The following is a 14,398-nucleotide window of genomic DNA, read 5'->3' as shown; positions in this document are numbered from 1 at the left end:
ACCTCCACTTCACCTGCCCTAGTGGCAATTTGGAGACCTAGCTGTGGAGAGGGTTTGCTGGATTGCTGATGACACCATACCATATGTAATAACCTGTCCTGGGAAAATGCTAAAGAGAAAGGCATATGCTCCTTGGTGAATCCAGCTTAAGGAATTCAGCGTCCATTCTTAACTTAGTCCTGTAGCATCTTTGTTATTAAACCCAGAACTCATTTTTATGGAAGACTTGGTGATACAGATCCTCTCCAAATCTCTGAGATGGATAGGGAGAGTAGTATTTATGGCTGGTAAGCTTGGAAGTTTGAAAAGGGTTGGTGGGCTAAGTGATCACTTTTACTCTCTTAATGGTATTTAGGGGAATACAAAGGGCTAAAAGAAGAAAGTCACCAAGTCGATTAGAGGTGGCAGTAAATTTCCAGAAAATCACATGCCAGCCATCCTCGCGTTACTCACTGTTATTGTGTCTCTTTAATTCATCCTCTGACTCATGCGAGATTAAGTGTGGCACTAGCTGAGAAAAAAACACACTGACAAAGGTGGTGCAGGGCTTTAGGAGGGAGGGCTATTAGATAAGATGGAGGAAACAGTCCAATGAATGAACACATTCCCTGGTAGTGGCTGGGCACCAGTTTGGAACAATTAATGTATGTGTTCACTAGCATATCAGTGGAAGGCTGACTTATGCCCCCTCTTATCATTAGAAAGAGATCAGCCTGATGGTAGCTACTGATAATTGCAGATGAAATTGTTTCAGCGTTGCGTCAAATATCGAAGTAAAAACAAAATTTAAAACATGATCATTAATTATTGCTGATGACTTAACCATAGATAACCATTATTTGGTTGTTTATATAAAGAAGAGAATGTCAAAACTGCAGCCAGTTGATAATTCCTCGGTGGCACATAGGTTTCTCACATTGAGCCTGTCTCAGTAAGGATGGCTACAGTTCTTTCAGAGATGTACTTGAGACAAAAAAAACTCTGAATTTTAAACTGGAAATGCCTGCAGTACTCACAACTTTTAAAGCCTAGCTAACCTATTTCAATATAAAATTGCCAGAATCGGTAGTGATAATAATTTCAGTTGGACATTGAGTACGTTTTATGCACTATGCTGCAAGGAAAGTCCATTGTATACCTGTTACAAAAGAATGGTTCACTAAAATACCAGCGTTGATGCTCACAATGCGATGTGATGAAACAATATCTGGATTGTTTGTTATAACATGAGGTCACCTACTGCGGTGTCTGAGGCTTTAATTGAAAAACTGATCTTGAGCCGTTTGAATGAAATCTCTAGGCATAGAGGACCAAAAGGTTATCAACAGTCCTCAGGGAGGAAAAACCTAAAACTGTAGCTCAAACTTCATCTCATCGACACTTGCTCGGTTCATTCAGTTTATTGTTGAGCAGCATAACCTGAAGCACATTCTTGAAGTCCTAAGAAACATTTATTACAAGGGTGAGGCCAATACTTAATCTACAATTTTTCTATCTACTACGCACCAACAACGTAAATCTCATTTTTTTAAATAGTAGGCAGTTTGCAGAATAAGAAAATGTGGTTCTCAACACCATCTCTAGCTGGCTTATTTTTGAATCTGGTCTTGGAATAAGGTACTGCTTTAAGCTACTGAAGCTTAACGTAGTGGTTATTTCTCTTGTTTAATATGTGCATGCTTTTGTCTGTATGCCTTGAATTGGGGGTAAAAAGCCTTCTTAAAATGTTGCAGAAAGAGAATGTGCTATGTATGTGCTAAAAGGAATGTTTGTTGTACCTTAAAGGTCTGATGAAGGATGTCTTTCGGGACTGGGCAAAAGCAATTGGTGCTGCAAAGTTTAGAGACCTATGTCCTTGTACAGGACACTGATTGTGGCCCAAAATCAGGCAGAGCATGAAGGATATAATGATGTCTTTGACAGTTTAGGGACTCTCTGACTGTTTACAATTTAATTGCAGGTTGCCTCAGCTAGCACCACCACAAAGAAGGGGTCTTCTGCTCTGCTCCTCTGGCATTGTCTCATGTAAAAAGTTTACACAAAGAATGAAGATGATGCAATTTTAAAGAACCTTTACCCATATTCACTGGTAAATATCAAATTTTGGTTTTATGGTGTTATGTTTTGATGTATTAAGATCATTTGTATGGAATGTTACAATATTGTGTATGGTCCCTAGGGGCTTCAGCTATCTGAACTCCCTTTGCTGTTGTTTGATTCTTGTTCACCCGGAACATAGTGTTAGATTGATATTGTAGCTTGGTATGTATTCTATTGTTTAAAGGTGGCTCATACTGAATTGTTGCTGGTCAGTGTTCGAGAAGTATTTCCATACTGAGCGTATGATGGCGGTGAGGTTGTGTCTAATGTCTACTCTTGGTGTCAGGTGAAGTGCGAGTGTAACTTGATCTGGATGTGCCATTGAGGTGACAGACACTGACCTAACTGAAGACATGGAGCTTTGTTGTGTACGTGATTGTGCCAGGAGTTGTGTTTAATATGTACTGTTGTGTAGGATGATGCGTGAGTATAGCTTAAATCTGAATGTGCCTCTGATGTGGCAGATGTTTACCCAACTATATAGCTTGGGAGTATGTTGTGTGCATGTAGAAACCAGAGGTTCTATCTAGCAAGAACTGCTGGTGTGATGTTGATGTTTTGCTGATTTGGACTTATTGAAGGAAAGGTTATTTTGTGGGGCAGCATAAAGCGAAGACAGTGAAAACCTCCCAGGTCTACAGCAGGTATTAACGGCAGATAAGAATAAGTATTGAATGAGTAAGTATCCTGGTAGTGCCTGCCTTCACTTTGGCTGAGGTGCGTTAATGTAAGGAAACCTGCATGTGGGACCAACCTGCCTGGCAAGGGTGGCAGAGAGCCGTACCCTCAGGGAATGCATCTGCTGCATAGTTCTTTGTCTGTCTCCAGGGTGGCAACTAAACATTTGTCTGAAAGTTGGCAGTGCTAAATGTACAAAACTCCAGTGCAATCGACTGTATGGTGATGAAGGCGATAGAAATATGAAGCTCATAAGAAGAGCGTGAGAGGAAAGGAGTGGTGATGGGAGGAGGATAGATTGAGGAGAAATTGAGTAGAGCTCAAGGGTGATGAAGGAACTAGAGGAGAGGAATGGGGTGCAGAAAAAGAGTGTGGAAAAGGATGAAGGAGCAAAAGTTAAAGGTAAAGAGAGGCAAGATAGAGAAGGAATTAGAACGAGTTGGGGTGGGGGCAGATGGAGATGAAAGGAGCGAAGGCAAGCAAGAAAGGTAAGAAGGAATAGAGCCTGAAAGGAGGGGGAGGCAGAAAAGAAACACGTTAAAGGTTAAGGAGAGAGACATGATGGATGGTCCAGAGAGAAAAAGGCTGAATTTTGCGTTCCATCACCTCTACTACAAAGCTGTTGTTTGGTGGCATGATCCAACTGTCCGCATCATGTGTTATTAGGAACAAATTGGAATGAGGATGTAAAGGGACGAGTCCTGGTTGGCGCAAAGAGGAACGTACAAGAGGAAGGGAGGACAGAGTTAGAGTAATGATGAGCTGCAGGAGAAGGGATATGGGAAAAGAAGCAGAGCTGTGGAGACTTCCTGGTTTGCCATGTATTGTGCCATTTATGACAAGAAGTGATGTCCCCTTGCCACAACCAAAGAATCCTACAAGAGCAATTGCCCCACCGTCTCAGCCGCAGCTATCAGTTCCATCTAACCATTTTTGCTTTGCTCCTATATATGGCAATAGAACTCTGATGTGGTTTGCCCTATCTGTATAATGTTTGGGAAGGGTCACTTGATCCATATATAATGCCATGGAGCCAGGTCATTTGCTATCTCGAGAGAGGCCTATAGATAACAAACGTAATGACTATAGTCAGAACATCTTGTTACTACATGGTAAAATGTTGACTGTAACGGGGCCTATACTTTATAATGGCAGGCCTGGCTAGGCAGTCGGGCTACCTCCGGCAGAATTGAGATTCTTGCCACAGAAGGCCAATTCCACGAAGAGACACTGCTTAGAATCAAACAGACTGGTTGATGCCTCAAACTGTCATTCTCAATGGTCCTTTTCCATGGGTCTTAAACTGAGGGTGTGCGAAATTTGTGTCCTTTCTTGTGTAATTATGTGAAACTTTGGGAAAATTACTGGAAAGTCAAAATCTGGCATTTCGCGCTACATTTTGTATGACATACGTCCTTGTGTCCATTTGAACATAAGGAGGCATTTTGCACTAAAAAATGTTAAATCTTACACAAAACGCACAGCAGTAGCTTATGTTCTATAAGCAGAAAACAGAATCTCACATTTGTATATTTCAAAACCTTTAATAGCTATTTGTATTTTTTTTAAAGAAAGTTTAAAAATAACAGCCTGAGAAAGGGTACTAAAAAGCAGTGGCCGTAAGATTTAGAACACATTATGTTAAAGGGATAACATTCTTCAACCTCCATAGCTTATGGAATCAGATGCTTTTAGGAATTTGTTTATATTTATTGCTAGCATTTCACAGACGGTCACAGTAGTCTTTTCCATCTAATTTTATACCGATATTATACTCGGACGTTAGCAAATATTCCAGTTAAAAAATCCACAATTTAAACTCGTTTTCACGGATTTTGATAAATAAACATTGAATTTAAAAAATAAAGCCCCAATTAATCATCTTCAAACAAGAAGGGATCAAATGCATCCTATCTAGATATAGGAAAGTGTACTCTTTTCTGGCTTTATCACCTTAGCAAATGTCAGAATTTGTTAAAAGCACAACTCCTCCAGTTTTAAAATTAATTAAAAAAATGTGCAAATGTCACCGTTTGTCATACTTCCCAAATTCTTTACATCACGCCCTCTTTGCTTATTCACATACAAGGGTCATGTTGAATTTACTGCTGCAATGATATACATCTGCTGTTCAAGTAACACAATGATCCTTTTCCTCTGCATCAGCTATCAAAATATAATATCGGCTGTAAATCAAAGTTTAATTGTGCCCCAACAAAGTAAGTGAAGTCTGAAATGTCGAGACTGTAGATGGATTACTTCCAGAGAGCAGAGCACTTTCTGTCCTCAATGGTTCGCCGATTACAAAAATTATATGTATTGATCTACTTTCTTGATAAAAAAGCTGTTCCCTTATTTCCTTTCTTTTCTAAGGGCGAGTTTAGGTTTCCATTTCCGTCGGTTTTTTACTCTGTGCACTCACCTGCAAGAGATACTTGTTTTGCAAAAGGTGATAGGGTTTTTTGTACTGGGGTCACTTGCATGTTGGGGAGAAATTCTAGAATTTTGATCCCCACCTCTTCTCCAATCCCAGTGAGGGTCCTGCTACGTTCCTAGAGGCATGGAAATCCTTCAACGGCTCTGGTGCCTTTGAATTTGTGGGTAACTACATAGTCAACGGCAGTGCAATTGGTGGAAAGATGGACCTAGGTATTTTGAAGTATGTGGTATATACATGCGGTAGACCCAACCCAAAGCCTGCAGCATGTGTTACAGGTTCAAAGACAAAAAGACAGTCCATCTGTGATTCGAACTGAAGCTGTTTTTTAAGACTAAACGTGCACTGTTACTGCTTATTGATGTAGTGGTCTTTAAAAAGGGTTATATTCAGTTCTTTCCTTAATTGCAGCAGGGTTGGGGCGCGAGTACAATTAATTTTTGGATGTTGTTCCAGATCCTGGGTGCATAGATGAAGAAGGCCTGTTGCCTTGATGGTTTTCTCTTTTTTGAACAGTATCTCTGGTTTGGCAGTGTCCTCACTGCAAGTGAGTTTAGAGCCAGTCAAGATGGTGATCTTGTCAGCTAGTTGGGCAGGGATATGGATTGTGATTGCTTAGTAAATCATGTGCCTAGTTGTTAAGATATTTGAAGCTAGTTAGGATCACAAGTAGAGTTCCATTGGGGTGGGTGGGATGTGGTCATATTTCTTCAGGACCTTGATGTGTTTTTCTGCATGTAGAGTACCCTTAAGGGTGGAGCCAGTGTGGAGTTTTGGAATGCCATGGAGCAGGGCTTTTTCCACCTTCCATATGTGACAGTATGAGGTCAGAAACGGCGATCCTGAAGTCGCTCTCTGGGAGCAGTCCATTCACTTTCTGTTGTACAAAGAGCTGGAGTCAGGCCCTCTAATTTTTCTCAGTGATGTTACTTCCTCAAACAAACACACAAAGGTGATGGGAGGAATGCTTGCAATAAGTCTAACCTCTGGCAGTCATTCAGGTGGCATTCCAACCCATTGATTTTTTGCTTATTGTGCCACCTCAGTTTGAATCCAGCCATGTGCAAATCAGTCTTGACCATGCTACAATCGATGTAGTCCAGCCTGAATGGCCATTCCAGAGCCTACTGAACCAGAACACAAGCAAACGAAGTCTAGTTTCACCCAGACAAGTTTTTACCACCTCAAGAATAAAAGAAGCAGTGCTAAAATGAGTGCTATTTTTAGTGCTATACTAGCTGCTATTTGAGATAACTATGGTAATGCTCTACAGCATGTCTACCCCCTTTGCCCTTCGACCCATCACACACTCCCCTCTTCTCCCTGATGTCATACTTAGTTTTTTGTCTTTTTATACCTTATTCTCAGCCAAGTCCACACTCCTCCTCCCCCCTTCCATGTAGTCCCCTCTCACTTCCTCCTTTTCCCCTAACTACCTATTGTCCAAGCCAATGTTCATGTTCTCTAACTATTTTACAGATCACATCACTTCTCTCTTCACATCCCTCGTGTCTAAAGATGGATAAATAGTCCTTCCAGGTCTAAAGTCTGCCTCACTTGCCACCAGCCAACTGCTGAATCCCTCGGTATCCTGATGACCGAGTGCACTATTGACAAAATCTTTCCATACTCCCTCTGTTTACTGCACCTTCTATTTTTTCCTTTTTGCCCCTTCCTCTGTGTAACCTTTGTTCAACGTGAGCCATTCTCATTCCAGTGTCTTCTTTTTAGGTTATCTTTGCTGTTATTCTTTCCTCTGCTGTCTCATTTCTCTTCTGCTATCTCCTATTCTCTGTTATATTCTGCCTCACCTTTAGTGCAGATTGCGTCCTCATGTCTGTTTTTAGGGCAAGGATGAATTAAAACAGCATTGCAAACAGCAACCCGCAATTTGTTTTTCTCATACGTTTGTAGTAAATTTTTTACAACAAATTGTGCCATTCGTGGTAGATTTTTTACTACAAATTATCATTCCTGGTAAATTTTTACCACAAATTGTGAAATGGCTTCATGGCATAATACTGATAATTTTGCGTAAAAGGCATAATACAAAATTCCCAAAGGTAGGTGAATCATGCCAGTGTCATTTAAATTTCACCCAGCCTTACATCTTTCCCAATCTCCTCTCATTGTTTCCTCATATTTTGTACCGCATGACTTTGTGCCTTTCCCCAGGTGCCAGTACCCCAGCAGCTGGTGCTAATTTGGCACTGGAGCTCAGGGTTAGAATGGGCCTCTCTACCCTGATTATGACTCTTTGAGTACCCATTTGGTGGTGGGTGGCATTTCCTTGCTTTTGTTAGGTCCAGTGCTTAATTTGTGCTTGTTGTTTCTGGTGCTGAGCACCGGCACGTATTTTTTAGGGCTAAGGCTTATTCTTCTGCCTCAAGCATTTGCTGCGAGCAAAAGACACATATGGGAAAGACGGAGGAAGGGAAAAATGAAAAAGCGTCACAAAGGGAGAAAGTAGAAAGCTTCAAGAGTGAGCTTGAAGGGGCAGGGAGTGGCTGTGAATGGATTAATGAGGCCCTAGATGGCTTCAGGATTATGCCTCCACAGTATTCTGTGTTCGCATATTTAATTGCAACAGCCGCATGTTTAAGAGGAGGGCTTTGGGCACTGGCACCTTCATATTTACAAATTAAGCACTGGTTAGGTCCCCTGTGCTCTCGCTACGCCACTGCCTTTCTCTTTGCTTTCTCAGTTCCCCTCTTTCACTTTCTCATTCTTTCTTTGTAAGTCTCTTCTTTCATTCCACCCAGCCCTCCCTTTTTTCTATTCACCATGGAGTAACCGCTAAAGATTTATCATCTATCATTCAATTCCGCCATCCTTTAAATTGTGTTTATTTGACTTTGTGAAGCGAGAGAAAACCAAAGGATGAGTGTTGCATGAACCCCCAGGGCAGGATCAATAATTCATCTTGTATCAGTCAGCATCTCGCACTGTGCTCCCTCCCATCACACACACCGACCAAGCTTCCGCAGAACATTTATTCCAGTTACGTCCCAAAATATTGCAAAGTATGGTGCAGGCTGCTCTCAGCAGGCTTTCATTTATATTGTAGTACTTCCCATCTGGTCCTCTCTAAATGACATACACCCCCACTTCATGCACAGTTCTCACTTGTTCTGCACACCAAACTGCAGCCCCCTGAACCACATTGCAGCAGGCCTTCCTTGGCACTTTGCAGCAAGGGCATAGCTTAGTCATTGACATTCAGGGGGTATGATTCTCAAATTTCTCAGCTAAGAAGCAGTGGGCCACCTGGTGAATGGTGATGTGGTCAAGATTCAGGATAGACTGTTCCCATGAGATTCAGGGTCAGTACTGATTTGCGTTAGTTGGGTCTTGGGGGCTGATTTAGAGTTTGGCAAACGTTTACTTTTGTTGTGCAGGACTACCCTGTCCACCAAACGCAAGCTCCACCTGCTCGATTTGGAGTCGGGCGCACTGCAGGTTTTACGCCGCTGAAGTAAAATTGACTCTGTTGGTGTAAAACGTTCCCCAGCAGCCCAGTAGTGTAGGTGCTTCAGAGTAAGCCACCTGACCATCTGCCCTATGTAGAGTGGATGGTCGAGTGGTTTTTATTTACTGTTGATCACACCTCTGTAAATACTGGTGGTGAGGGATAGTAAGAAAAAAAAAAAAGAACTTGACCCTTACCCCATGAGAGAAAGCTCCCATGGTGTTTCGGGGAAGGGTCATTATTTTTTGTATTGTTGAGAAGCAAACTCCTGCTTTGGTAAATTGATGGCCAGTTGTCGTGTTATTCAGAGTCGTCCGTCAAACTTTTCGTACATAGACAGGCACGTAATGACAGTAGTTTCTGCCAATGTATAGGAACGTCTGTGGGGCTGGCGGACTACTCTAAATTTGCTAGGTAAAGTGAGGCAGTAAAGCCCTCCACCATCCTGTTTGCCTTTACTGCTTCTGCCAAACCCAAAATCAGACCCTCTATCTAAAGTGGCTTAGTGAGCAAAAAAAAACGATGATTTGTAATACTTCCCCCAAAGGACTGAAAGTAGTTAAACTGCTTGCAATCATTCATCCCATTACCTGTTCGATATTTGATCACCAGTAGTATACGTAAAACCTGAGACTGACATAGCTTTCCAAGCCTATTACTGCCAATGTAAATCTAAAAAAGTACTACATTTGCATCCATCCATGGAGTAATTCTGTGGGTGCAGATTTGCTACTTTTTTGATAAACCAGCCACCCTGGGCCAGACTGGGAACCCAAAGCAGCCTTTGCAACTTTATCAGACCAGTCCCCTGTGGCGTGGGAGGTGGTTTGGGAGTTAGGGGGGTGACGAAGCACTACTTCTTTTGTTACTGGGGGTGGATGTTGCAGCACTGCTTCAAAACCGTCCCCCACCCCTCCAGCCTCCTGGAAAAACGCCTCATGACTGGTACGGCCATTCTGACTCTGCAGTCACTGTATATATTTAAGTTCCTGATCCGAAAAAGGAGCAATTTAAAACCTCTAAGTGATATTAGGATGGCAAGAAAAACCGATGCAGACATATTAGACTAGGCTTGGGGTGGGCCCAGACCCAACTACCAAGTCAAAAATACACTTTCTTGGGGGTTGTCACACCCCAAACACCACCCCTTGATGGTACGCCCCTGCTTGGCAGCTCGCCATGGCTGCTCCTCTCCTGCCTCTGAGCAATAATCAGCTTACAGTGGAACACTGCATGGGATGCACAGCTCTCCTGCACAGCAGTCCTATTGCATTATAGCAGGCCTTCTCTGCATCTTGTGCTCCCCGGGTGCTGCCTCGTGCAACGGAGCGATAAATGTCATTCACTGCTTAGAATACTTAGCTCCCCAGAACATTATACCGCAATCTTATAACACTGCAGCATGCAAGTACCATAGCATGCTGCTCCTGCCCAAAGGTGGGAACTGCATGCCCTATACACTATGCACGCTTGCTCCCATATCAGACTGCAGTGTGCCCACCCTAAAGCGCTCTGTGATTGCCCCTTTAGGCAGACAGAAATGTCTCTGTACACCTCACTGCATTCCTGTAGCTCTGCAGCAGGTCTGTTCGGCGCGTTGAATTGAGCGTAGGAGGCCATTGTTGCAGAGCAATGAGCTGCATGCACTGGACCATTCTCACACTTCACAGGGCTCTTGCAGATAATGCTGCATCCTTCTCGCACAGAAACATGCCTTTCCTACATCTTGCAGTATTCAGCACTTGGTCCTTCCTGCAGAGTAATAAACTGCGCGCTCTGTGGGCTAGGCACACTGTACACCACACTGCACCACCTCCTTGTATGAGGCCTGCCCTGAACCCTGTAATGCTCCTTGGTTGCACTCCTCTAGAACAGAGCTTGTTCACTGCATTCCTGTGCACAACACTGCACCACACTTAAGGAAGCTTTCTCTACATTTTGCAGTGTCCCGCAGTTCACATTCATATGTCTTAGAGCAATAAACTAACAGCAATGCAGCCCTGGTACACTATACAGAATGCTCAGCACTCCTGTTCAAAGCAGTGTGCCCCTATCACTCTGCAACAACCCCTCCTAGCAGTGCTCTATGGCTTGCATCTCCATGATATAGAACAATAAACTGTATATAGTACACCAGTGCAAAGCTGTCTGTGTTCCGCTGTCCGGAATATGGCACTGCACCCCATCACTCTGTATCAGCCTTCCATGCACCTTGCAGTGCTCTATAGTTTGCACCTTCACGCTATAGAACAATAAACTGTATGTAGTACACCATTGTAAAGCTGTGTATATGCTCTGCTGTCTGGCTCATGGCACTGCACCCCATCACTCTGTATCAGCCTTCTAGGCACCTTACAGCGCTCCATGGCGTGCACCTCCATGCTGCAGAACAATACACTGTATATAGTACACCAGTGCAAAGCTGTGTATGTGCTCCGCTGTCCGGCACATGGCATTGCGCCCCATCACTCTGTATCAGCCTTCCATGCACCTTGCAGTGCTCTATAGTTTGCACCTTCACGCTATAGAACAATAAACTGTATATAGTACACCATTGTAAAGCTGTGTATATGCTCTGCTGTCTGGCTCATGGCACTGCACCCCATCACTCTGTATCAGCCTTCTAGGCACCTTACAGCGCTCCATGGCGTGCACCTCCATGCTGCAGAACAATAAACTGTATATAGTACACCAGTGCAAAGCTGTGTATGTGCTCCGCTGTCCGGCACATGGCATTGCGCCCCATCACTCTGTATCAGCCTTCCATGCACCTTGCAGTGCTCTATAGTTTGCACCTTCACGCTATAGAACAATAAACTGTATATAGTACACCATTGTAAAGCTGTGTATATGCTCTGCTGTCTGGCTCATGGCACTGCACCCCATCACTCTGTATCAGCCTTCTAGGCACCTTACAGCGCTCCATGGCGTGCACCTCCATGCTGCAGAACAATAAACTGTATATAGTACACCAGTGCAAAGCTGTGTATGTGCTCCGCTGTCCGGCACATGGCATTGCGCCCCATCACTCTGTATCAGCCTTCCATGCACCTTGAAGTGCTCTATAGTTTGCACCTTCACGCTATAGAACAATAAACTGTATATAGTACACCATTGTAAAGCTGTGTATATGCTCTGCTGTCTGGCTCATGGCACTGCACCCCATCACTCTGTATCAGCCTTCTAGGCACCTTACAGCGCTCCATGGCGTGCACCTCCATGCTGCAGAACAATAAACTGTATATAGTACACCAGTGCAAAGCTGTGTATGTGCTCCGCTGTCCGGCACATGGCATTGCGCCCCATCACTCTGTATCAGCCTTCCATGCACCTTGCAGTGCTCTATAGTTTGCACCTTCACGCTATAGAACAATAAACTGTATATAGTACACCATTGTAAAGCTGTGTATATGCTCTGCTGTCTGGCTCATGGCACTGCACCCCATCACTCTGTATCAGCCTTCTAGGCACCTTACAGCGCTCCATGGCGTGCACCTCCATGCTGCAGAACAATAAACTGTATATAGTACACCAGTGCAAAGCTGTGTATGTGCTCCGCTGTCCGGCACATGGCATTGCGCCCCATCACTCTGTATCAGCCTTCCATGCACCTTGCAGTGCTCTATAGTTTGCACCTTCACGCTATAGAACAATAAACTGTATATAGTACACCATTGTAAAGCTGTGTATATGCTCTGCTGTCTGGCTCATGGCACTGCACCCCATCACTCTGTATCAGCCTTCTAGGCACCTTACAGCGCTCCATGGCGTGCACCTCCATGCTGCAGAACAATAAACTGTATATAGTACACCAGTGCAAAGCTGTGTATGTGCTCCGCTGTCCGGCACATGGCATTGCGCCCCATCACTCTGTATCAGCCTTACATGCACCTTGCAGTGCTCTTTAGCCTGCATGTGTATAGGCGTTCGACCGTCGTCAACGACACTAGAACCAGTGATCTTAAACTGGCCTTAACAAATGTGATGTGGCCTTTTTAGTACAAGACGGTAGCTGCAAAATTATCTTTCACCAAGGGCAGCAATAACCCTTGCTTCATCCGGTGCTAGGCAGCACACCTCCCTGTGTTAGGCTGTGTACCGCTCCCTCTGAGTCACAGGGTTTCCCCCTTGTGCTTTGTTGTTCCACCCGCCAAACCATTTTGCTTAATACCCCCCCACCACCATTTTGCTTGTCTCCACCCCCCCCCCCCCCCCACACACACACACACACACACACACACATACTCACCTACCACCCAACGCTAGGATGTTCCTCCTCTGCTCCATCCATGCAAGGCTGTCTCAGTTTCCTCTGCTCAGGTGACGCCCCCGCCCCCTTCAGCCCCCAGCCGTACTTGGCTGTACCCCATCCGTGGTAAGACTGCTTTCATTAGTGTAAATTCTACCCACCCACCCCGCACACCTGCCTGGCTGTATGCAATATCCCCAGCTCCGCCATGTATAACGCCATCCTTTGCACAGGCTGCATATAATGTATTTTTCAGATTTCAGTAATAAGGTCCTCTGATAAATAAAGATGAAATATTCACGCATGGTGAGGGGAGCCAGAAAGAAAGTCTAAAACCATATTCAGTCTCCCTTGAGTAGAATTATTGCCACAGCACTTGTTACGGATAAAAAAATGGGCGGGCTACATTAAATACCCTGTCCATTTTAAAGATTGTTCAACACAAGGAGCGACGTCAAATATTTTCATTAAGAAATAAATAAGCATTTTGATATAGTTAAAGACTAAGAAGTGAACTCAAGTAAGGCCAGCCTCCTCTTTAGGCTACACCGGAAGGTATGCTGTAGGTGCTCTTCCCAAACACCTACCCCAACACTATGCCCCCCCCCCTTGTCACTCCAGAAGAGTGGTACACTTCTCAGCCTTAGGCAGGCTGTGTCCAAGGCATTCTCTCCTTACATTAAGAAACAAGAGGAAACCAGGTAATCGAGTGCAGATGGACAGTCCCTGATAGTTCCTGACCCCATATGACTAATGGAAAGCTTCGATCAAATATTTTGGAGTCTTCTCTGTGGAAAATGGTGCTGGACAACATTTCAGGTATTCTCTCAATGTAAGAGCCTGGCCCATCGAAGGTGTCATTTAAATGTGTGCTCTTTCCAGTTCAAAAATATCAGCTGACCATACCTAGCGTTCACTCTTTACTACGATACATGGGCAAATAGTTGTTAAATACTGTAATACTACTAATGCAGATTGTGATATGCAGGTGCACATTTATTATGTCAGTTAGAGTATGAACTCACCAAAAAAGTGCTGCCCATATTCTTGGGGAGAGGGTCAGTATCAATGATCCCTTGGGTGCCTACAAAATCCAGGACAAAATGGTTTCCATTCTTCAGCCCTTGCTAGCAACCAATCCTTTCTTCCACTAAGCTTTCAGGGAAGGTTTACCCCTATCATTCCTGTCGTGCTCAGAATACAAAGGACAAATGGGGAGGAAATGTATTTCAACCAGCCCTTGCTCTTCCTCGTGTGCGGTTTGCATTTGTGCATTAAAAAAAGAGCTGATGTACTCCCTTCCTTTTGGTTTTTCCAGGACCTTGTAAATATGTACTGCCAGTATTCTTCTTTCAGTTTCTGGCTAGCACTTCGTCTGACTGCGCCAGGGTCGTTCCACAGGTCACCCATGTTAAGTAGTTTGCTTAGATTCAGAACATATTTTAACCAAGGCGTTTGTGTTTGG

General features: G+C 43.9%; 1 protein-coding gene across 3 annotated transcripts in view; it reads left to right on the top strand.

Moving 5' to 3' along the window:
• Positions 1-14,398, top strand: part of TMEM63C (transmembrane protein 63C) — a 529,797-nt gene that overhangs the window by 119,206 nt on the left and 396,193 nt on the right. Inside the window, exon 3 of one of the 3 annotated variants that reach the window (XM_069208424.1) lies at positions 1,961-2,089. The exons of 1 other annotated variant lie outside the window; for it this stretch is intronic. The gene's annotated coding sequence lies outside the window, so the exon portion shown is untranslated. Of the gene's footprint in view, positions 1-1,957; positions 2,090-14,398 lie in introns of those variants that run through there. One more of the 3 variants, XM_069208422.1, reaches the window with a different exon arrangement.

Source organism: Pleurodeles waltl, chromosome 9 (genome assembly GCF_031143425.1).
Source record: "Pleurodeles waltl isolate 20211129_DDA chromosome 9, aPleWal1.hap1.20221129, whole genome shotgun sequence".
NCBI lineage: Eukaryota > Metazoa > Chordata > Amphibia > Caudata > Salamandridae > Pleurodeles > Pleurodeles waltl.
Note: the sequence above shows the minus strand (reverse complement) of the source record. Positions and strands in the feature narration are given on the sequence as shown.